This window comes from Mirounga leonina, unplaced genomic scaffold (genome assembly GCF_011800145.1).
Source record: "Mirounga leonina isolate KUSES-001 unplaced genomic scaffold, KU_Mleo_1.0 Mir_180, whole genome shotgun sequence".
Classification (NCBI taxonomy): Eukaryota; Metazoa; Chordata; class Mammalia; order Carnivora; family Phocidae; genus Mirounga; species Mirounga leonina.
The window spans coordinates 15,242,496-15,264,605 of NW_023270469.1; the positions used below are offsets into that span (position 1 = coordinate 15,242,496).

General features: G+C 41.2%; 1 protein-coding gene and 1 long non-coding RNA gene across 2 annotated transcripts in view; one reads left to right on the forward strand and one right to left on the reverse strand.

Moving 5' to 3' along the window:
* The window catches only part of ZFHX3 (zinc finger homeobox 3), a 704,611-nt gene that overhangs the window by 355,769 nt on the left and 326,732 nt on the right, over positions 1 to 22,110 (reverse strand). The window lies entirely within an intron of this gene.
* On the forward strand, positions 8 to 21,818 carry LOC118023611. The gene is made up of 3 exons (XR_004682855.1): positions 8 to 22; positions 4,439 to 4,477; positions 21,727 to 21,818. It is a non-coding gene; the product is annotated as an uncharacterized LOC118023611 (long non-coding RNA).

The following is a 22,110-nucleotide window of genomic DNA, read 5'->3' on the forward strand; positions in this document are numbered from 1 at the left end:
GCTCGTTGACCCAGTACTCCAGGTAGGGAAGGATTCCATGGGGACGAGAGGACAGGAGGTGTGAGGACTTCAGGGCAAAGGAAGCAGAGGGAGAAATATAAAGACCGGAAGACCCAAGAGAGCTGCGGTTATTTTCCCTGTCAATTGCCCGAATTTGAAAGAATCATCGGTCGGCCTTGGCCGTGTAGAAACATGCCAACTTCTAGAGTCCCCTTTCCGTATGCCAACCCCTAGGAAGGAGGCAGATCCACCCCTGGAAAGGATCTTGCTTTCCTTATGTCTGCTCGGTGGCTCTGTCTGGCCTGAAAGTCATTTTCAGAGGCGTGAAAGAGGCAGTGTCTCCTCCTCCTGGAGCTGTTTTATCCGGATTCTCTAAGCTTCCTATGTGACCCCTCTTAAAAATCTGAAAATGAAACAAGACATATTTCTGAGGTTGTCAGCAGGTAGATCCACTGGTTTGTGGTAAGTAATCTCTCTGGGAGGAAGTCTTGGCTCTGATGTCTGTGTTGAACGTTCCGTGGCTCCCCCCGGCCGCCCCAGCACAGATCTGTGCGCTGGGCGAGGAGGCGGTGATGATATTGCTTCTAACAACCAGACTGAAGCGTAGCCTCAGGCTGTCTTGCAAAGCCCCCTCCAAACAGCCTCTAATTAATTTTTATCCTGCCATCCCAATGAGTCCCGGGAGTGCAGCAACCCAACAACAAAAAACCCTCATCAAGTCATTTGGAGAAAGCTTTGACGTAACACTTGCAGATTTTAGATCTCCAAAAGAGACACTGCTGCAGGAGAAAAAAAGAAAAAAAGAAAGAAAAAAACATAAAAAACCCTCCCCTTCACTCCCCCCCACTCTACCTGTTTTTTGTTGCCTTTTTTTTCCCTCCCCTCTTCCCCTAGTTTCTCTCGCCTTTTCTTCTACAGTGGCCATAAGTCAGTCTGTGTTCTGGCTCCCTCCTACCCATAGCTCTTTCAGGGAAAACCCTCAAGATACATATTTTTTTTTACCGCTCGAGGCCAAATCCAAATTCTCTGGGGGCCGGAACCAGGTACCTGAGCCGTGCCGCCCTGGGGATCCCAACCACTTCAGAGGGAGCCTTATGGCCTCTCTGGCTTGTGGCCATGGTAGAGCCAGGCCTCCTTTGCACTGTGGGAACGCTCTTTAGTAGACATAATGCTGGAAGCCGAGGGAAGGTTCCACAAAGAGGAATTTTACCCACTGAGCACATCAAAGATGCGGCCTTCTGGACCTTCCCTTTGGAAGCGTTCCTGGCAGGAGCTCAGTCCCACCGGCAGTCTGTCCGTGACAGGGGGCCCTCGCAAACTCCTGAGGGCCCCCGTTTAGGACATTCTCCTTAATTCCGAGGGGATCCGGAGACAAAAGGGCCCCTTCCGCCCTGGCAACTGGCACAGAAGCCTCGCTCGTTGCTTTTCCCTCCAGCCCAGGGGCTGGCTCCCCGACACTTTGTCCCACCGGCCTTTCAAAGACCTGCCCACCCCTCTGTGTCCATTCAGGAGGCTTCTCTTGGGACCTCGGAATGAATTCAAATTTAGGAAGAGCGGCCGTTTGAAATGATGCCTTCAGAGGTGCTGAAACCCAAACCACTGGCTGCCGCGGGCTTCCTGGGTTTTCAGAACAAAAAGGTTGAGTGACTGCTCTCTTCCTGAGGTCTCAACAGAGGGGAGTGATCCAGTGCCAGCGCCTCTGGTGTTAATTTCATGATCCCTGGGTGCCAAAGAACTTTCCTCAGGACCTGCTTGACTCGACAGCCCCTGAGAAATGGGGCCATTGTTTTGAGCGAGCTTCAGCAGCCTGGCTCCTTTAAAAGAGTTAATCACAGAATCACAGCCTAGCAAAGACTTCTCTGACAGCTTCTCTGTGCCAGGTCCAAGTGAGTGAGAGCTGATCCTATTTCTGAAGACGCCCATGGAGCCCCACTCCAGTGACTAATCGCTCGTAATTGTCCTCTTTAATTTTAACCTCATGTGCTAGTGCTTGAAACAGATTTCCGTTTGCTCCGTCCTCAGAGAAGGTAGAAAGCATTGCTCATCATAAAAAACAGGCTGTTCATTTCCTCCTCCTCTGCTTTTTCCTGTCTCCTTGGACAGTAGCATGGCCCAGAGGTGAAAGAGCAAATGATGGGGAATGGGCTATGTCTGGGTCTGAAGTCCAGGTTCTGTAATTTACTAGCTGTGCTACCATGCCTCAGTTTCCCTGCCTGCGAAATAATAGTCACCTCACTGGGTTGTTTTGAGGATTAAATGAGATAATGGAAGTAATGGGCTTTGCCTTGGTTCAGGGCCTACTGTGTACCCACAAATAAAAAGGTGTCCTCTATAAAAACTTAAAAAAAATGAATAAAAGGTGTCCACTGCGTGGAGTTGGGTGCACGTGGAATTCTTGCCTGTTGGGGTGTTTCATTCTCCAATGCCAAGGGACACTGACAGTCCAGGCAGCAAAAGCAGTGGAAAGAGAACCAGACCAAAGGTCCAGAGACCCAGGTCCTAGACACAACTCTGCTATAACCTAGTCCCATGGTCCTAGGGAAGGTGCAACCTTTTGGGGCTTTTGTTTCCTGGTCTATTAAAAATCTCCACCCTGTCTTCCTTGCAGGGGGGCAGGGAACATTAAAAGAAAGGAGAGAAGGGGCTGTGAATTGCCAAGTGGAAAGTGCTATTCGAATGGGAGCCACTATGGATCCTGAAGGTTGAGAACCAACCAATTCCCTTCAGCCCCCAGATCCTGCCCACTACCCCTGGAGCCCTCTCTAGCACTGATGAGTACCTTGGCATTTTGCTGTATTCCCCTGAATTGCTAACATCCTGGGAATGAGGAGTGGGGTGAGGTGAGTTAAGCTTTATTTTCTTACTAATTTTTGCTGGTCACATTTCCTTTAACTCTCAGTTTGATTTTGTTTTGAAAGGGACAACCCCTGGCTGGGAGGGCCCCTCAGCCAAGAGGCTCTAGAGCATAGTGGTTAAAGCACTCGGTTAAGCCCATGCACTGTGGGGCCAGACTCTGGTTATGTCTTAACTCTGCCACTTTCCCACCTTGTATCCTTGGGCCAGCTGCCTACCTCTCTGTATTTCAGCATTCTCAACTATAAAATAGGGATCCTAATAGTTCCCTTGTGAAAAGATTAAATGTATATGCATGATGTCCTTAGAACAATGCTCTGGCACATGATCAGCAAATATCAAGAGCATCATTATTATCGAGAACTTCGCTTCTGGGGAAGATGGTGGAGTAGGAGGATACAAAGCTCATATTGTCCCGCGGATACAACTAGACAACACCCACATCACTGTCAAGAGCATTATTATCATCACTAGAATTTTCTTCATTCGTGTGGTAATGAAGCCTGACCAGGAGATTCCTGACTCAGTTATGAAAGACCTCTTTGAGTCAAGACACTTATGTCCAGTGGGTTCTGAAGCTCCTCAGGGGTATAGCTCGATTGAGAAAATGACAAACGTTATAGACTCTCTGCAGGGAAGTTAATGCATGCCCCAAATTTCACATAGATTTTTCATGGGGCTTCAACACATCCATGGAATTACTGGGGCCCATAGACCCCTGGTTAGGAACTTCTGTTTTAATGCCTTCTCATTTATTGTATTATCAGGACCATCTAGGTATAGCTTTGGATGTAGTAAAGAATACGAATCCCTGATCAAAAAATTGTATGATGGTTACCATCAACAAGAGATCCCAAAAGAAAACAAAACGAATGATGTAACGGAACCCGAACTAGAATTTACACAGTCTCTTCCTTGCATACCATGTCTATGCCCTTGATGCATACCTTTGCAATTTTTGTCTAAGCCCAACATACACTGCTTGGAGAGAGAGCCTTGGAGAAATTCTCTCTCTCCCTCTATTCCTACTATTTGGCAGCTACGAATAACCAAGGGTTCCTTTGTTAAGAATTTCCAATTCTAGAGAAATGGAAGGTAAAAGTCACGAACCTCAGAGTTAACAATGAACGCTTCCTTATTTCTAGTTAAAGAAGTCTCTTATATACGGTGTTTATAGGCTAGAATTTGGAAGAACTTAAATTAAAAAACAAATAATGGCAAATACACCCTTCGATATGATTATACCCTGGACGACTCCATTGTCATTTCATAGGAATTATGGGTTGGACCCACAAGAGTTTAATTTTCAGGTTAGACAGAAGCATATTTCAAGTCTCCAAAATACCTACTTAACAAATACCTTTTGTGTGCTTTTGATTTATTTCTCTACTTCTGTACCATTGGCTTTGCAAAATTTGCTACACAGAAATATCTGAAACCACTTTCCCACTAAACCATGGTTGTTCTAGGGGAAGAAAGGGGGATACCCCTTGTTTTTTCTACCAAGGACTGATAACCCACAGTAAAGAACTGGGTGAAGGCTACATGCAAAAATCAAAGTAACATCAATATTTTCTTTTCTCAGAGAAAGAAATGCCTGTCTTAAAAATGAAGTCTAAGGAAGGTAAGTACATACTACAAAATACATTTCAGTTTCTCTACAGTTATGTCCAATCAAACAGGCTAGAGAGAAAAAAGGAAGGGTGAAGATAGGTGACAGGGATTCCAGAAGAGTAGGGAATGCAGAGGAAGCAAGAAACCATGACTGAGTGGGGTAGGGGACAAGTGGTGGGTGCAGAAGGGATATATTTGGGTAAGGCATTTGCCTCAAATGGTGAGGACAAGGAAAAGGAACCAGTAACCCCTAGTTACCTTCTTTGCACATATATATATTTGTGTCTCCCCTACTACTTCACGCATGCCTCCACCTGTTAGGTACTCAGTAAATAAATGAAAGAGAAACAAAGAGAACGTGTAAAAATCCAGAAGCTCTGAAATTAATTTTGACTTTGAAAGTGCACTTTAGCTACGCTATGATCTTACAATTATTATCACCTGCCATCTACTTCCCTCGCGGTACTATTATTGTGGTTTAGATGCTGTTCACAGATCTTCAACTGCTTTAATCCTAGCCTTCAGAAGCGTTACCCCGAATGAGATAACTACAGCTTCCTGATTATGGTGGTGGGGTGGGTAGGATTATCCTTAAAACTGAAATAGGAGTAAGCAGAATCATGTCACTAGGAGGTTGGGGCCCCCTATGGACCTGGGCCACCAGTTCCCATTCTGAGCTGTGGTAGAGCCTGGCAATTACCTATCTATAGACAAGTGCTGAAATTTCTTCTTTGGAAAATAATTTCCCAGTTGGGGATTGAAAGCATCAAGAGATGTGGAACAAAGGAAGAGAGAGACATTCATTTTTTAGTCAACCCACAACAGAAGCCCCAATCCTGGCAAGTGAAAAAGTGTCATCTTGGTTTGAGAGACTCAGACTTTAGCAGAGCATCTGAATTGGCACACTGTGTAGCTCTTGAATGAAAATGTTCTATATTTGGTTAATTGGCCTGCATACCCCTTATAATTACATCTAGCCCAAAATAATGGATTGATGCTCTTAGGTGGCCCTTAAAAAAATGTCATTCACCAGAAAGAGGCTTAGAGAGGACTCTACCCCATTATTTTAGTGGTGCTTAAAATAACTGCAAATGGTCACACGTCATGAAGATAGGCACTGAGCAACATTCCTTGAATAAACAGGGAGCCTACTGCTCTGAGATGGTAGGCTCTCTGGAGGGCAATGGAGCCAGGACACTGGTATTAATATGGTGACCCCTAGTGTTTTGTGGTGGTAGCACGGCTTGGAATCACACCAGCACCCTGGCCTATGTAGGGCTTTTTCACAATCTTCTGATTGAAGGAGTTATTGCCCATCATAACTGTTTACGTCTTTAAAACCATCATGTTAAACAAAACCCTCCTCAACTTTAATGCATTTTCCTGCACAATATCCATTTCCAATCCCTGCCGAATAGAGTTGTCATGACATTATTTTTTTCTTATACTGTGTGGCCTCCTGTCTGAGCATTTCAAAGATCAAGACATATCAATTCATTACTGCAGTTGCAATGTCATAAACAATGGATAATGGCATCAACAGATGAAATGTCGGAGGAGATGGGTATTGCTGTGTCCATGGTATGGAGCATGACTAGCAGGGATTTACTCGGAGTACCTCAACTAGAGGACAGGCAAGCACAATGGTTATGGTGAGCGACACAAATACCTGTCTTTTGTCTGTTGGATTGGCCATCTTGGTGCCCTCATCTAGAAATGGTAGTAGATGAAGGGTACAAAGAATGCAATTTGATTCTATATGTTCCTGTAAGTGGACAGGGTAAGTCAAATCACCAGATAACTCAAGCTACCCAACCACTTACTCACTATCTGGGTATTTCAGAGAGAAAGTGGTTTTCTGGGTCCTGCATCGTACATAGCTCTATTAAATGTGATGTACGTCTCATTTCCAATGCTACATAATAAAGGTAGACATAGCCTTAGAATAAAAAATAATAATTAAAAGCAGTTCACTACTTACTAGAAAATATACTCAACATATTGTAAAAGGGCTGGGAAGAGACTGGCAGTTAGTTCACATCTCAATGCTTTTCACTTTATGGTCATTGCCCTGCTTTATCAGATCTAAAAGATTCTGCTTGTCAGTGGTCAGATGTGTTTGGGTGTCCGTAAAGGGAAAATAAATAAGTAGAATATTTTATTCAGTATTTTAAGACTCTAATCACAGTATCACCAAGACTACAAGTCTTTTAGTTATTCAAACATGATGGTTATTCGTGGTTCTTCCATACTGGTTATCTTTTTTTTTTTTTTAAGTTTCAACTCCTGTTGCTGGAGTAACACTAACTGACCCAAAAGAGAGCTTGGGGACATTTTTCAGTTTTCATTGGTCTATTGATAAACAAAGGCCAGAAGCTACATGTGTATAAAAAAGGAGAGACAAAAAGCAAGGGTAATTCGATCATTTCAACTAGTTCTTGGGTGACGTGTTTATGGTTCCCCTTTCCTTAACTAGACCTCCAGATTCAATTGGTGGCTGGCTGATCCTTCTCTGTAGATAGCTTCGTTTATATACCAGATGGATACATAAAGAGTGAACGGCATTATCACCATTGGGAAGGGCAGAGACAAAAGGAGACCTTCACCCAGAAGCAGGAGGGAAGCAGGTTCTCCCAAACAAACTTGGACTGAATTAGATCTCTCTCCCCCACCTACTTCTTTCTTATATTCAAATACCCCATGATCTTCTTTTTGTAAAAAATCAGCTCTACTACCTCAAAACAGATCATCAACACAAAAAACACGGATACACGTCATTTCAAATTAAAAAAAGAAGGAGAAAAAGAAACCAGGAGATTTAAATATCAGCTCAGGGATTCTCAACTATATGAATGTTTCATTCAAAACAAAGCCTTTTGGCTACCAGGCTTAGAAGAGACTTTCAGCCTCCAGGCTGTAGGTATCTAGAGCCGTCTGTGAACAGTTGGGCAACCACACTATCATGTTCTGAGGGAACTTGCTAACGCAGGATCAGAAAGGACGAAGGTGATTTGTGAAGGCAATATGGATGGTCTCTTGTAGAACAGAAGAAATGGGGTACACTTGAGTATCGAGGGGACAGAAGACCTGTGACAGGGCAAATACCCCAAAGTGATGAAGAAAATGCCATATTTATTGCTCTACTAGAATAAAATGCATGGTTGTCTAAAATCAAACTGTCGTACCAAGAAGTCCACAGTCCACTGTGTTTTGTGGCACGTTGGAGTGACGCTCCCACCATCTATGCCAATAGCCTCTCATTTCCAAGGAAGCCTGTTTTATCGAAACACATCAGAACATCTTCTTTTACCTTTTGACAAAATGAAACTGCATCCTCAGGAGTTTCCCACCCATTGCTCTCTTGGCTACTTCACTCCAGTACTATTTCATTACTTATTGATTTTTCAACACCTCTCTGCATGGCTGTAATTTACACAAGTCCTTATAGCCCTTAGTGATTCTTAACACCTCAAGGTAAGATCACCAAGTCGACTAGAGAGAGACAGCCGGCTACTATCTTTTCTGGAATAATGAAAGATTGGTGAATCTCATCACTAAAACAAGTACCTCTGGGAGGCCATGGTGGATGGAAAGATAGCCTCACAATAGTTCAAATGCTACAATGAGAGGATGAACAATGCTAACTCCTCAATGAATGTTGTTGCCTTCTTGATGAGCTACTAAATTCAATGCAATTTTTATTTCAGAAATGAAATAGTGTTTTGTAGATTGGCAGTACTTAGTTTAAAAAAAGGCTTATGAAGTAACTGGAAAGCTGACAAAGCTGGGTTTATTACGATCTTTTTTTTAAAAGAGTCACCACTCTTGTCAATTTTTGAAATATATTTTTGCCTTTTATTGTGACCAAGTTTCCACATGGAAAAAATGCAAGTAAAGGAAAATGTAAGCAGGGTGGAAAATACAGAATAAAATGGTAAGTATCTTCTGGAGAGTTTTTGCTTGAAGACACATCAGTATCATAAAGAGGGAAAAAAACTAAAAACTTTTTTTTTTTCAGGAAAGTATCATTTTGATCCATAGAGTATAGTAAATCAAATCAAGTTGGTAGAATTTCTAGTCTCAGAGTTGAACCTTATTATTTTGCTTTTAAAAGTCTATCATTAAAAAATTATTCAGCTATTTTATATTTCTAGGGAAGACTTTCCATTTTACCCATAAAATTCCTTCATGAATTTCTATTCTATATATTTAGAGTCATGGTGAGAAAGTGCTTATACAGTTAAAGAAAACATAAAATATTATTAAATAATCATATAAAAAATGACATAGTTTGATCTGAATTTGGCCTGAATTCCGTCTTCACTTCTTCTACGAAGTGATATTAAATAAAGAATCCCTTGAAGGAGTGTATCTTAGATCGGCCTTGTGGGGAAACCACAGCCTGAAAAAATCTGATGAGTGTCAGACTGTTTGCACAGTATTATGTAGTTTACCTAACTTTATGACCCAAAAGCCTTCCCTAGATGGTTCCAAAACAGTGAACTAATCAACCTAACCAATTCATAGAATTGTGGGATTTTTTTTTAAGATTTTATTTCTGAGTAATCTCTACTTCCAACATGGGGCTTGAACTCAAGACCCTGAGATCAAGAGTCACATGTTCTCACGACCGCACCAGCCAGGCCTTCCCCTATCTGCTCTGCCTTTTTTAGCTTAAAACGAGTTTAGGACTCATCTAGGCCGTTTCAGTGTAATCTGTTTAAATCAGTGAGGATAATCCAATCAAATTATCAAATCAAAGGCATTAGAAGAAGATAAAGAAAAAAAACCCAAAAGTTTTGAGGGCATATTTTACTTTTTAATTGCCTATTGCCAAATACATTGTTATTGCTGTCTTTTCTTGTAGTTGTATGTCCTTTACCTGACTTGTCACCTGATTTTCCAATATGCTAGGATGTATTGAGGTGACTGTAGTGGACAGTGGTTATTGCTTGCTCTGTCTCTCTTCCTTTTCTTTTGGAACATTCACTCTAAATTTCTTTGTCAGGAGACACCTTACTCTGCTCTCAGTCTGTTTCATTGCGTAGGGTTGACCCAACCTCCTGACTCCAGGCTGACCTGAGTCTGGCCTGCTGGATGCCACACCACCCCGCCAAAGTCAGTGGACCCACGCTGAGACAATGAGAGCCAAAACCAGGCCTTCTGCTAGAACCATTGGCCCTTGGGGTACTTATATGAGTAGCATATGAGCCTGGAGCTGCAAGGGGCTACCACATGCAAACAGCCTGCTGGGAAACAAGGCAAACAGAACCAAAGCAGATGTGAAGAGAGTAGGGAGTAAGACAGGTGTTACTGGTTGAGCTGTTGAAGTCAGCTAAGCCTTAAGCCACCTACCTCAGGCATTTTAGTCTATGAAGTAATACAATCCCATTTTTACTTAAGCTAATATGAGTTTGGTTCCAGTTAGTTTCAACTGAAAAAGCTTGATTAATCAGGGCAATTTTGTCTATGAAAGACCTATATGTTCCAAATGGATTTCTTTTTGGTTCTGAAATTCTGAAATTCTGAAATAAACCTGGAATGTTTAGGCAGGTTCACTGAATTCAAAGGAATTGAATGATTTTGTTGTCCAGCTGAAAGGAAAATGCTACTAAATAAAGCATCTTAGACTTGATCCTGCAACTTGGTCTGAGAAAGGCTCTTCTAGAGCAAGAAGAGAGATGCTAAAAGACCCTTAAATATAATAAAGAAGAGGAAGATTTTTGTTTTGTTTTAGGTAATCCTGAATTACATGAAATCTCCTTGAGGAAAGGCACAGGGTTTCACTGGCATCTACAATATCAAACAAAGATCTGGGGACATAGTATGCATTTATTGGACTAAATTTATTAGGAAAAAAATTGCCATCAGCTATTAATACTGACAATATATTAAAAAAAGGAAAGGCGCTTTGGGCATGCTAGTATTTTTGAGGAATTCAATGCAATCCAAAAATGATCAGACTCTTCTCTATAGAGGGACAAAATTCCCAGAAAACAACGAGAGCATAAATCGGTGGGAGGGGCCTTCTTTTTCTGTGGCTCATATAATCATTTTCTAAAAAAAGACATTTGAATGCAAAGATTTACATTTACTATTTTTCACTCTACAGCTGCTGCAGCCTAACACCCACTCTTCACCTCAGGCCGATGGGTAAGAATACCAGCCTTGTTAGAAGTCATAGATGTGGCCAAAATCTGGGCTAGATCCAACACTGCTGAGCCCTCGAGATTCTCTAGAATGAACACTGTTAAAAGAATGCCTTCATTTTGAACCAAATATCACTTAGGTATTTATTTCCTAAACCATCTTTTTCTGACACTAACTGTTGGCCAAAATGTGAGGCCAATCAAAAGCCACATGGAAGAGAAATCTGAAGTCTGAAAAGAAAATATGAACGATACCCAGGGCACATGGCTCAAAGAGTTTCTGTACTAAGGCAGCTCAGCCATATGGCCAGTTTGGCCCAGAGTCAAAATCGAAGTCATAAAACCATCAGTAAGGCAGGGGAAGATGTTCAAGTTGCTGGAGGCAGAATGACTACACTGTATCACTGCGAACTACACCGACCAGATGGTGCTGAGAGAGCCAGACAGGAATTCCACAGAAGGAAGATGGACTTTGCCCCATTTTACCTTTCCAGATTCATCTCTCTTCAGCCGTGCTACACCACTTGTTGCCTTTCACGTAGTTCACTCTTACCTCTTTGTGCCTTTAATTATGTTGGTCCCTCTCCCTTCTTTGCTCTTCTCTGGCCCCATCAGAGTCCTGGCCATCCTGCCTACCTTACTCTGCTTTTATTTCCCACCCTTGACTTAGCTCGTTTTTTCTTTCTTCCTCATCTACTCTCTTATTGATCTCCCCAAGCTATTCTAAATTTGGCTTAAGCATCACCCCCTCCTGAAAGCCTTATCTGATCTCTCATTCAATTTAGAAGACCCTTCTCTGGGTTCCTATAGCCCCTTTGTGCCTACTTTATGAGCATCCAGCCCACTGTCCAGTAGCCACTGATCTACATGTATATCTCTTCCTTATGCCTGGAATGGCCTTGACGATGGAGATCATACATGCATTGATCTTGTATTCCTATCACTTAGTGCCTGGTGTTGGGTCGGAAGGGTGGATAGATGGCTGGAAGGAAGGAAGGGGGACTTAAGTCCTCAGGAGTCTGCTCTCATGCCACTTCCTTATAGGATCCCTCCCATCCTATTGCACTTTATGTATATACATTATTTTAAAAAGTTCCCACAGTTTGACTTGCATTATGGACAGCCTCCCCACTTCTCCTTCAACAGAGAGTAAGCTCTTTGAGGTCAAGATTCACGTCTTCTGTATCTTTCTGTCTCTAAAGATGCCTCGCCCATAGTCCATGCACATGTGTTTCTGTCCCATAAACATCTATGGAAAGTTATATGGTATCATTGGGCCATAAAAAAGTAAAAGTCAGTCAAATAAATCTCAAACTGGGTAGGGGAATCTTCCTAGCTTTGGCTATTTAAAAAAAGCTGATCCATCAAACCTAACTGGTGGGGTGGGATAGGGGTAGGGAAATGCTCACAGTAATAATACCGGCTAACACTAACTGAACTCTTACTGTAGGACACACCCTATTCTAAGAGCCTTGTGTGTATAAAACCACCATTCGACAGTGCTTCATAGTCATGAGTTTGACTCGCACTGGAGGCAATGACAACTGTGAAGCTGTAACTCGGGAGAGAGAGCTGCGTCTGCTGAGTTTCATGCTTGTATATGAAAGCTGAGATTATATGGATTTGTTCTGAGAGTTAGCAGAGAGCTTCATCAATTGCTCTCTGCCCACACTTGAGTATTTTAAGCCAAAATTACTTTAAATTCCATTAAGCTGTGATTTTGCAACTTGAATTTAAAAAATTCCTTTCTGGATTCCAAGATGTTTTCAGTAAATAAACAGCAGGTTTTCCGACAGGATAGAAAGACAACCAAGGTGGTGTTCTGAACCATATAGTATCCTAATAACAGGGAGTATAGATCCTGTATCTGGAGCTCTCTGCAGAGACACCCCTCCACGCCTTGCAAGGCTGGGATGCAGATGAAACACAGTAGAAAATATAAATAACCTAGCCTGGAAACACTCAGATGGGGGAGCTATTATTACTTCAACCTTCACAATAACCCCTACAGGGTAGGCACTGTTTTCCTCATTTTATGTTGTATGTATGTATGTATGTATGTATGTATCAAGATTTATTTATTTATTTGAGAGAGAGAGAGAGAGCATGGTGGGGGGGGGGCAGAGGGAGAGAGAGAATCTCAAGCAGACTCTCCACTGAGCGTGGAGCCCAATGTGGGGCTCGATCCCATGACCTTAAGATCATGACCTGAGCTGAAACCAAGAGTTGGACGCTCAAGTGCCACCCAGGCACCCCAGTTTTCCTCATTTTAAAAAAACTGATAGTGTTGCAAGAGAAGCTAGGCAAACTGTCCAAAGTCACACCATTAGTAAGTGGCTGAGTAGTCAGGATTCGAATCCAGATCTGAGTCTGTGTTAATCATTAACTTAAAAGGGAGCCTAATCTTACTATTACCAAGTTATTTTATGACCCTGGGAAAGTGACTTCCTCTCTGGGAGGCAGTGTTATTGTAGGGGAAGAAATGAATAAGCAGAATAATGAATTTGGGCCTGGCAAGGATTCTGAGTCCTAGGACTCTAGGTTACCCTGATCTATGGTCTGGATCATACTCTTGACTTGAGGGCTGAGTCTCAAGATGTGGGCATCTAATGCAATTTCAGGGGCCTCTTAAGAAAGGGTGTATCTAACCTACCTTGTGGTCTCACTGGGCGTGGTCTCACTGGGCTGTTACCAGGAATAACTAATAAAAAAGCCTAAGACGTGTCCAAGTGCCACAGTGACAGATGTGACTACACATAAATTAGTCTTGCAGAAAGCTACTTGCCTGGGGTCATCATAAATTTCTGATGGTGCAACACAAGACTGATTGTATTTACTTTTGCTCTCTGTCAGGTTGAGAAGTGTGATAGGCCAGTAAAACGATTTAGTTGGCTGGTAAATTATCTGCAAGATTGATTAAAAATAGGAAGCAAGCAATTGGCAAATTGTCAATGCACAGAAAAGAATACTCAATAACTAGATCCAGAGATTAAATTAATTTAACATGGGGGCATCATTTGAGGAGGATGTTTCATTGAACTCTTGTGATTTTATTTGGACTGAAATGACTGTGTGTGTGTGTCTGTGTGTGTGTGTGTGAATGAAGCAGACATGTAACATGGTGCTCATCTTGGCTCTCAATTCAAGATTAGGAAAGCAGTAAAGATAATACACAAGGGACAGCCATCCTTAGTGCTCATCATTCTAAAAGAGATCATTTGGTGGAAATTAGAAAGAAAACATCAGCCATGTAATAAATTACTCTGAGTATCCCAAGAATTGGAAGCTGGCTGCTATTGTTCCCTCTTCCCGTAAATGATGTGCCCAGATTATACCATCACTCTAACACGATTATGTATGCAAATGATGCAGACAGTTATACAATTTACAATTTGGCTGAAATTGTTAAAGAACCGGCAAATGGACTTTGACAAATTGCAATTGGGGGGTTTTAAAAATGAACTTTTATCACAGAGCAAGAAAACAAGGGATACTCAGCTGGGCTCATGTAAATTCCTGGAGCAAAATGTACAAGAGAGATGCAACTGATTTGTGCTCAGCTCCATCTTAAAAACTAGCATCAACACTTCACTGTTGTGGGGAGATGGATTACTCAAATAGCGCTCTGGTTAAATGAAACATTAATATGGAATTATCATACACACCGCACATGGATTACCAATTTTGAAAGAATTAGACCACAACAAAATACATTTAATTTAGTATTTCTTGCTCTTCCCCCCAGGTCATCACTATGAACCACTATTCAGACTGGTGAGGCCTGGGGGATAATTAATAAAGAGATCTGGTCAACAGAACCCATGAAAAGAGGGACTCTGCTGTTTCCAGACATTTATTTTAGGGTGTTTCCTCTTCAATTTTGATTTCTTTAGATCCCTAGGGAAGCTTATAGTTCACAATTGCCTTTCCTATCTAGACCATAGTTAAGGTTACAACTTAGTAGGATTTCTCAAGGTTTACTGGTCCAAGATTCATACTGGCATCTGGGGTCCTCTCTCACATCATCGTGTATTCAGTATTTTTTCTATCAAATATATTTATAACAATTCTCCCACCTTCCTTTTTAAACCCTACACATGGCCACCATCTCAATATACAACCAGACAGAATGCTTAGAAAGGATCTATTTGTGCAAAATTTTAAAAAGACACTTAGACATACCTCTGTCTTGTCAGACTTACTATCTCAAATATGTTGATCCATACAGAGAAAGACTTTAGAGATCATTCAGGAAACTTCAACCCCAAAGAAAGAGACAGGGAGGTATTAGATGAGATGCAGGGCTTCCTAACCACTTGTTTCCCAGTTAAATAAGGCCAGTTTCAAGTTTATTCTTCTGTTACTGCTCTTTTTTTGAAGTATAAGTTATTCACTTTCTTTTTAAATTACAGGGCTCTACATTAGACTGCAGTGGGATGTTGACCAGTGTAGGGTATAATGAGAAGGTTACTTGTGGTTTCAGCGTTTTGTATTTCTAGCCAGGGATATTTCCAACAGGGGCTGGTTAGTTCGTTTGGTTAGTAACTAGGTAATAATGAAGCCAAAAGAATGAGTTCAGTGCCCCGTGGGCCAGCTGGCTTCACTCATTTTATAACTACAGACTAGAGCTATTAAGGTTTGATTCCAGTGCTAGTTATCCACCTTGAAAACAAAAGTGACTTACTAGAGAGAGAGAGTCAAAGTCAGTGGACAACAAATAATATTTGGGAAAACAATTTCTACATCAAAGAAGATCAAAGTCATGCAAACTTAAATAGGATAACATTTTTCCTGTTAATTTCCTTTGGAAGACAGAGGAGAGGGTAGGTGAAAGGAAAAGAGCGGAGGGGAGGGGAAAGAGACACAGAGAAAACCCACTTCTGGCATGGATCAGTAAAAACAGCCACTCCAACATGGCAGATGGAAATGCAAATCAGGACAACATTTTAGAAAGCAATTCGGCAAGAAAAGAACCAAATGTATTTCATGCTCTCTGACTCAATAGTTCAACTTTGAGGAATCTGTCCTATGGAATTAGAGAACTGGTTCTTTTCCTCCAGAATACTGTCTCCTCTATGTCCTGTGCTTTTTTTTTTTTTTAAGGATTTTATTTATTTGACAGAGAGAGAGAGAGAGCACAAGGAGGGGGAGCAGCAGAGGGAGAGGGAGAAACAGGCTCTCCACTGAGCATGGAGCCTGCCACGGGGCTCGATCCCAGGACCTTAGGATCATGACCCGAGCAGACGCTTAACCAACTGAGCCACCCAGGCGCCCCTGTCCTGTGCTTTAATACCATCTGTCAGCTTGTGTGACAGAAACCTCCGAGTTGGGATGATTCCATTTTTGAGGAACCAGGTAAAAAAAATCTCCAGTAGAGAAAAAGATTTATGTCTGCCCAAAAATGTTCACAGCAGCCTTATTTATGTTTGTGAAAGAGTGCCAACAATATAAAAAATAGTGGGATAGTTAACAGATAATGTTACATCATATGATAAAATTTATCCCATAAACAAACTGTTTATGATGAGTTTTCCACTGACACAAAAACTGTTCACGTATGGAAAACAGAATATAAAACCATGTAAACAATAGACTATAAAGAGTGTAAAACAATATGTGTAGACAGAGAAAAATACAACAAAATCATAAGCATGATTATTCTGGATGGTGATATTTAGAATGAATTAATTCTTCACAATTTTCTATACTTTGAAAGATCACACATTTTTTAGTGATGAGAATTAAACAAAATGGAGACTGTTAAAATAATAGTGTTAAATGATAAACATAGGATTCATGATTGGAAGAAATACAGTATGGTCTTACTTAGGTGAAATGTGCCTTGATAACTGAGTGAAAGTAATATATTGGTAAGAATGCTCCACAGGAAGCTATTTCTGGATGGTGGATGAGGGATGTCCCTTCTAGTACTTTTCTGTACTTCTCCTAAGTCATATATTACTTTCATAATCAAAGTTTGAAGAAAGTACTTAGAAAAGAAAATGTTAGCTTACAAAAGGAACCAGATAAGGGTGTGCAGACAAAGCAGTGAAACTTACCAGCATTGCCCAGACAAATCCGAAAAGCCAAAGTCACAATAAATAACAACATCATCTTTTCATTAGGCTTACCAAATGAAATAACCATTTTTTGTAAGCAAATAATGGTCAAACATTGGCAATTTCATGTGCTTCAGCCCAATATTTAAGGAACAGCACACACTGTCTGCTTGTAAAATTAATTCTCAGACTGGTTATTTTTACTTTGGCCTGTTAGTTTTGCCCCCCAAATCTTCTAAAGCAGTGATTCTCCAATTTTTTTTGGCCTCAGGGCCTATTTACAATCTGAAAAGTTATTAAGGATGCCAAAGAGCTTTGGTTTGTCTGGATATAGGAAAGATGGAAATGGAAACAGTTTTTAAACAATTGACTCATTTAGAAATAAAATAATACCCCTATTACATGTTAACACAAATCACATACTTTCATAAAAACAATTACATTTCCCAAACCAAAATAATTTGGTGAGAGGAGTGGCATTGCAGCCCATTTTGTAAATATCTGGCATCTAGTCTTAAGAGAAGACAGCTAGATTCTCAGATCTGCTTCTGAGTTCAATCTGTTGCAATATAATATGTTAGGTAGCTTCTGGAAAGCTCCAAGGTACATGTGTGAGAGAATGAGTGAAAAAGACAATGTCTTTCTATTAATATGTAAATAATTTGACCTCAGAGACCACAGGAAGCCCAGCAGTTCCCAGACCATACTTCGAGAACCGCTGTTCTAGAGCAACAATTCATGGCCATTTCAGGGTCACGGTTCCCCCAGGAACCATGCATATTCTCCCTTCTCCAAGAAAGGAGCATGCACACGCATGCATGTACACACATTCACACACACACACACACACACGTTTGTGAGTAACTTTGCGAGTTTACCAACACTCTGATGTCTACGGACACCCAGGTTAAGAATACTTAGCCTGGAAAGAAGGAAAGAAATGTTCTAGCTCCATATGCTTTTTGAAGTGCCCCAGGTCAAGACCATGCCTGGTTAAGGTGCTTCATAAATATTGGTGCATGAGAAGAAATGAAATTTTCTCAGCAAAAATCGAGAAATACCTAAAATCGCCAAAAGACTGAATGAAATTAAATGGTAAATAGCTGTTGGATCTGGTGAGCTGCGCTCTAACACTGAGTCAGCAAAATGCCTCCCCGTACAAACGGGAAGGAATAAATGCAAGCTCCATCTTTCATGTCTGTCCCAAACTTATCCTTTTCAAAGAACCTAACTGGCTGCAATTCAAAGGCATGTTGAAAAATATATAAATATATATTTGGGGGGTAAAAAAAAAATCCATTAAATTTTTTGATTGCATTGAGTTGCTTATCAAGGGTGTGTGAATAATGCCAGGAAAAGATACTTTTCTAAAAATCAATAAGTTGAAAGTGCTGTTTTAGGGTTGCTGTAGTTGTTGGTTGTGTTTCAGAGTTATTCCTATTGACCTGAATTCAAAAACAAGGTATTGATTTATAAAGTACCTTCAGTAAATAAATGCACATTCTTTCAGCTAATCCTAATAACCTGTAGCATACAGAACAAGATTTCAACTCAGCTCAGTAGAGTTGAGCTTACAGTGTCACAATTAATCCTTTCTAAGAGTCACAAGGCTACTCTTATGTTGAGGAATAACAGAGATGGCAGACAAGAAAACCATGGAAAGAGGAAAGAGGTAGGAACATCTAGGCTTTTTTTTTTTTTCAGAAAGATTTTTTTCAAATATTATTTTGGTTTTCTGAACAGTTGGGAGGCAAAGTTAACAAGACTATAGCTCTCCAATGAGTGGATGATCATGGACCGAATTCTTCTACATTATGGATCTATTTAGCTTTCTTCTTGAGAATGAATAATAAATATAAGCAGAAAGTTGTCTCTTTGGTTGACCATTGGGTCCTTTCTAGAGAAACACAAGATGAGAACAACAGCCCCAGATTTATATTCAAAGTCTTCATCAGGGCAATGTTGTGGCTCGGTTCCATTCTGTCATACCCTGCCATTATTTGTCAGTCACAGATGTTGGTTGTTGGGGACCATATTGTATTAAAAAAACAACAACCCAGTTTCCTTTAAAATCAATTTCTACCAACTACAAGTGATTTGCCCCTTGAAGAGGCAGGTAAACATCATGAAAGCAAGCTTTAAAAAGGTGTAAGAAAGTAGAGTTTCTGGGCATTGGGCTTCTTTCTGGACTCTTCTTGAGGTTCAGTGACACTTAAGGACAACATAGAAATGAAGAGAGATCAAGCAGTAGAAGTGAAAATACAAAGCAGGACAAGTTTACCTGTATTCACGATGGAGGCATTGTGCTAGATACAAGGAAGCTGCCATATGGATAAACTACTTGGTTGTCCCTATTTAGTATCCATACAGCAGGGTTTGGCAACAGCCTATGCATTTAAATTTAAGTCCCAAACAATCTTCTTTTTTAATAATCAAGTTTTCTATTATTTCTCTCAGTTATAATGATTCTGATGATCGAGATAGACTTATTCCTTCCAAGCATGTTTTTTGGGCTACCAGGATTCTCCTGTAGTGGTCCAGGGTGGCATTTTGTGGACCAGGCCCAGCTGGAAATGGGGTGGTGGGGAAGGAGGGTGGTAAGTGGGCAGTGGGCTCTGGGCCTCACACCTGGCTTCAATCAGAGAAGCTCTATTTGGTCTGTTTTTATATATTGAGGCTGCCAGTAGATTTTATTAGAAAAAGAATTCTGCAGCTAGAAACGACAATGGAAGTTTGAAAGTCATTGGTCTGGGGAAACTATGTTTAGACTAAAGTGGAACCTACAAGTTAATAATTCGTCTGTAGGAATTAAGCAGGTAAGTTCCCTTTAAAAGAAAAAAAAAACTTTCTGGTTATCCATGTTCATTATGGAAAAAGAATAGGGTAAACAGATATAAGGATATGGATATCTATACAGACGTATGTCCTTTTTTAGAAAATGAAAATGAGATCACACTCTACTTACTATTTTGTCACTTGATTTTCTTTTCACCATAAGGGCTATTATGAACATCTCTCCATGCCAACAAATATACCACTATATCAAACTTTATGAAGTCTCCCTAGCATGTTAGCATATGGACTTTACCCATTTCCAACAGGCAGCAAGTCTACTGAATGCCTTGTTTGGAGGCATTTGTCTGCTGCTAAAAATAACCCTGCTGTGAACATCCTAGATAACTATGCAGGGCAGAACTTCCTAACTGGTATGCTGTGGCACGTGGGTATAGTGCAAGAGGGTGTCAGTGTGGGAGATGGGGCCACTCAGCCCACTTACTGCTCTGGCCCCAACCCCATACCTGGGTCTGTGAGTGGTTAGTATTTACCTCAATATTCTCTACAGAAGGACATTTTCTATGTGACCCATGACTCAAAAATTCTTAGAAAGTGCTGTGACAGGGTAGAAGTGACAAATATGCCCTCCCTAGCCAAACCAGCTGGCTTAGACCCTCCAGTGCCACCACTTACCAGCTAGGAGATCTTAGGGAAGTGACCTTCATTGTGTGTCCCATAATTTCCTCACTTCTTAAGTGGAGGTAATGATAATCACCAGCTCATAGTTACTGTGTTGTTTAAGTTAGTAAATGTAAACACTTAGAACAATGTCAAATACATGGGAAGCAATACAAACATTAATTACTGTTACCCTTGTATGTACATCTGCACACTTTCTGACCGCTTCAATCTGGGGTGGCTTCTGATCCGAAAGACAGAATGTTACACTCGGTATCTGGAAGCTCTAGTGTTTCTGTATGGTTTAGGACATAGCTTCCCAAACTGTGTTGAGAAAATGATTCATGTTGCCCTCAAGATGGTATGGCAAGGCCTCAGGGATCAGAGTCCCTGGGCTGATAGCACACAGCCTTTGATTATTCCAGTCTGCTGAACAAAAAGAATCATTTTTGTTGTTTGCAAAGACTTGAGAAAGGTTGGGAAGCATGGCCCTGAGCTTTGTGTTTATTTCAGAATCCACTCTAAGACACCCAGCTTCTGCACATTTCGCTGTCCCCTTCTTTTCCCTCCACTCAAAGCACCAATTATTTGGCAAACAATCACAGTCATCCAGGCTCTTAGCCTGACCCGTGTGCAAGGAGAAAGAGATTGGTTTTCAATAGTAGTTTGCTGATGTAACTTCAATAGCATATTGCAATATAATATGATAATTACCACTTTTTAGAGAAAGAAAAACAAGTTAATAATCTTTTACCTACATATCATGTGACTCTTTTGTTTTCTAATACTTGGTGAGGCCCTGCAGTCTGGGGATATTTGAGGGGTGAATGTGTGATACTGAGAATCGTGTACTGCTAAAACCTGAGGGTATATTTCAAACATTGGTGACATTTTTGTGAGCAGTCATTTCTCTGTCTTTAATTTTAGTTGCTATTTCTCCTAGTCTTTAGGTTTCAAAGTTGATAGTCTCCTCCTTAATGGGCCTGGGTCCCATTTTTGCTCTAGCTGAGCACAGATACATGTATCAAATTCTGGCTGAAAATCAGCTGTCTTCTTAGTTTTCAGAAGATGGCTCTCCTATTCCTTCCATAAGCTCCTTTAGTCTTTGTTCTTCGGTCCAATCTGCAAGCCATCTGCACCCTTTATTATTAAGAACATATTTACGGAGATTTCACAACTGTTTAATAGATATGTATCTTATTACATGTTTGATACACCTCATTAAACATACAATTCAATTGGTATTTATTTAACATTCAGTAAACACTGAGACCCCGCAGCCTAGATGGGAGCAGGGGTAGGGGGAGGACCCCAGCTCAGCATCAATGCCTCCATTGTCCTGTAGGAGCTGGTCCTGCTGCAGTCTGCTTCTTCACCTTTAACCCTCCAACACTCCAGCCCAAATGGGCTTGGGCAAAGGATCAAAGTCAGGATCCAAGCCTAAACTATAGCTTACAGCTCAAGCTACTATGGGGGCTACCATCTGGAAAAGGTCCATGTTTCCCCAGTGCCATCTCAGCAACCATGCTAAGTGTGAGTTATGGGGAATCCGGTCTTTCCAGATCCATAAGTGTGACCACGATTTTTTTTTTTTTAAGTGACTTACGGTGTGGCCATCAATACAACTCAACAGGAGGAAGACGCCAAAACCTCCCACCTGCTCTTCCAAACCAGATCAGAGGTACCTGGAGCCCTGGTAAATGAACCAGAGGTAGATCAGGACGCTTTCTGAGTCTACCAGGCTGCTCTGTCCTTCACTCGCCTAAATCTCTAAGACCCTTGGCTAACGGCACAGATTTCTTCCCACACCCCCCAGCTCTTTGAGTTCGTTTCTCAGAGGCTCAACATTCTTTTGTCGTTTCAGAAAGATCACGATACACCTGAGGACTGCATAGGAGGCGGCCGAAACGAAGAGCGCTTTAGAGAAACATTACTCCATTTAAACATTTGAGGCTTGTTTTCTCAGGGCTTCCAGGACTCAA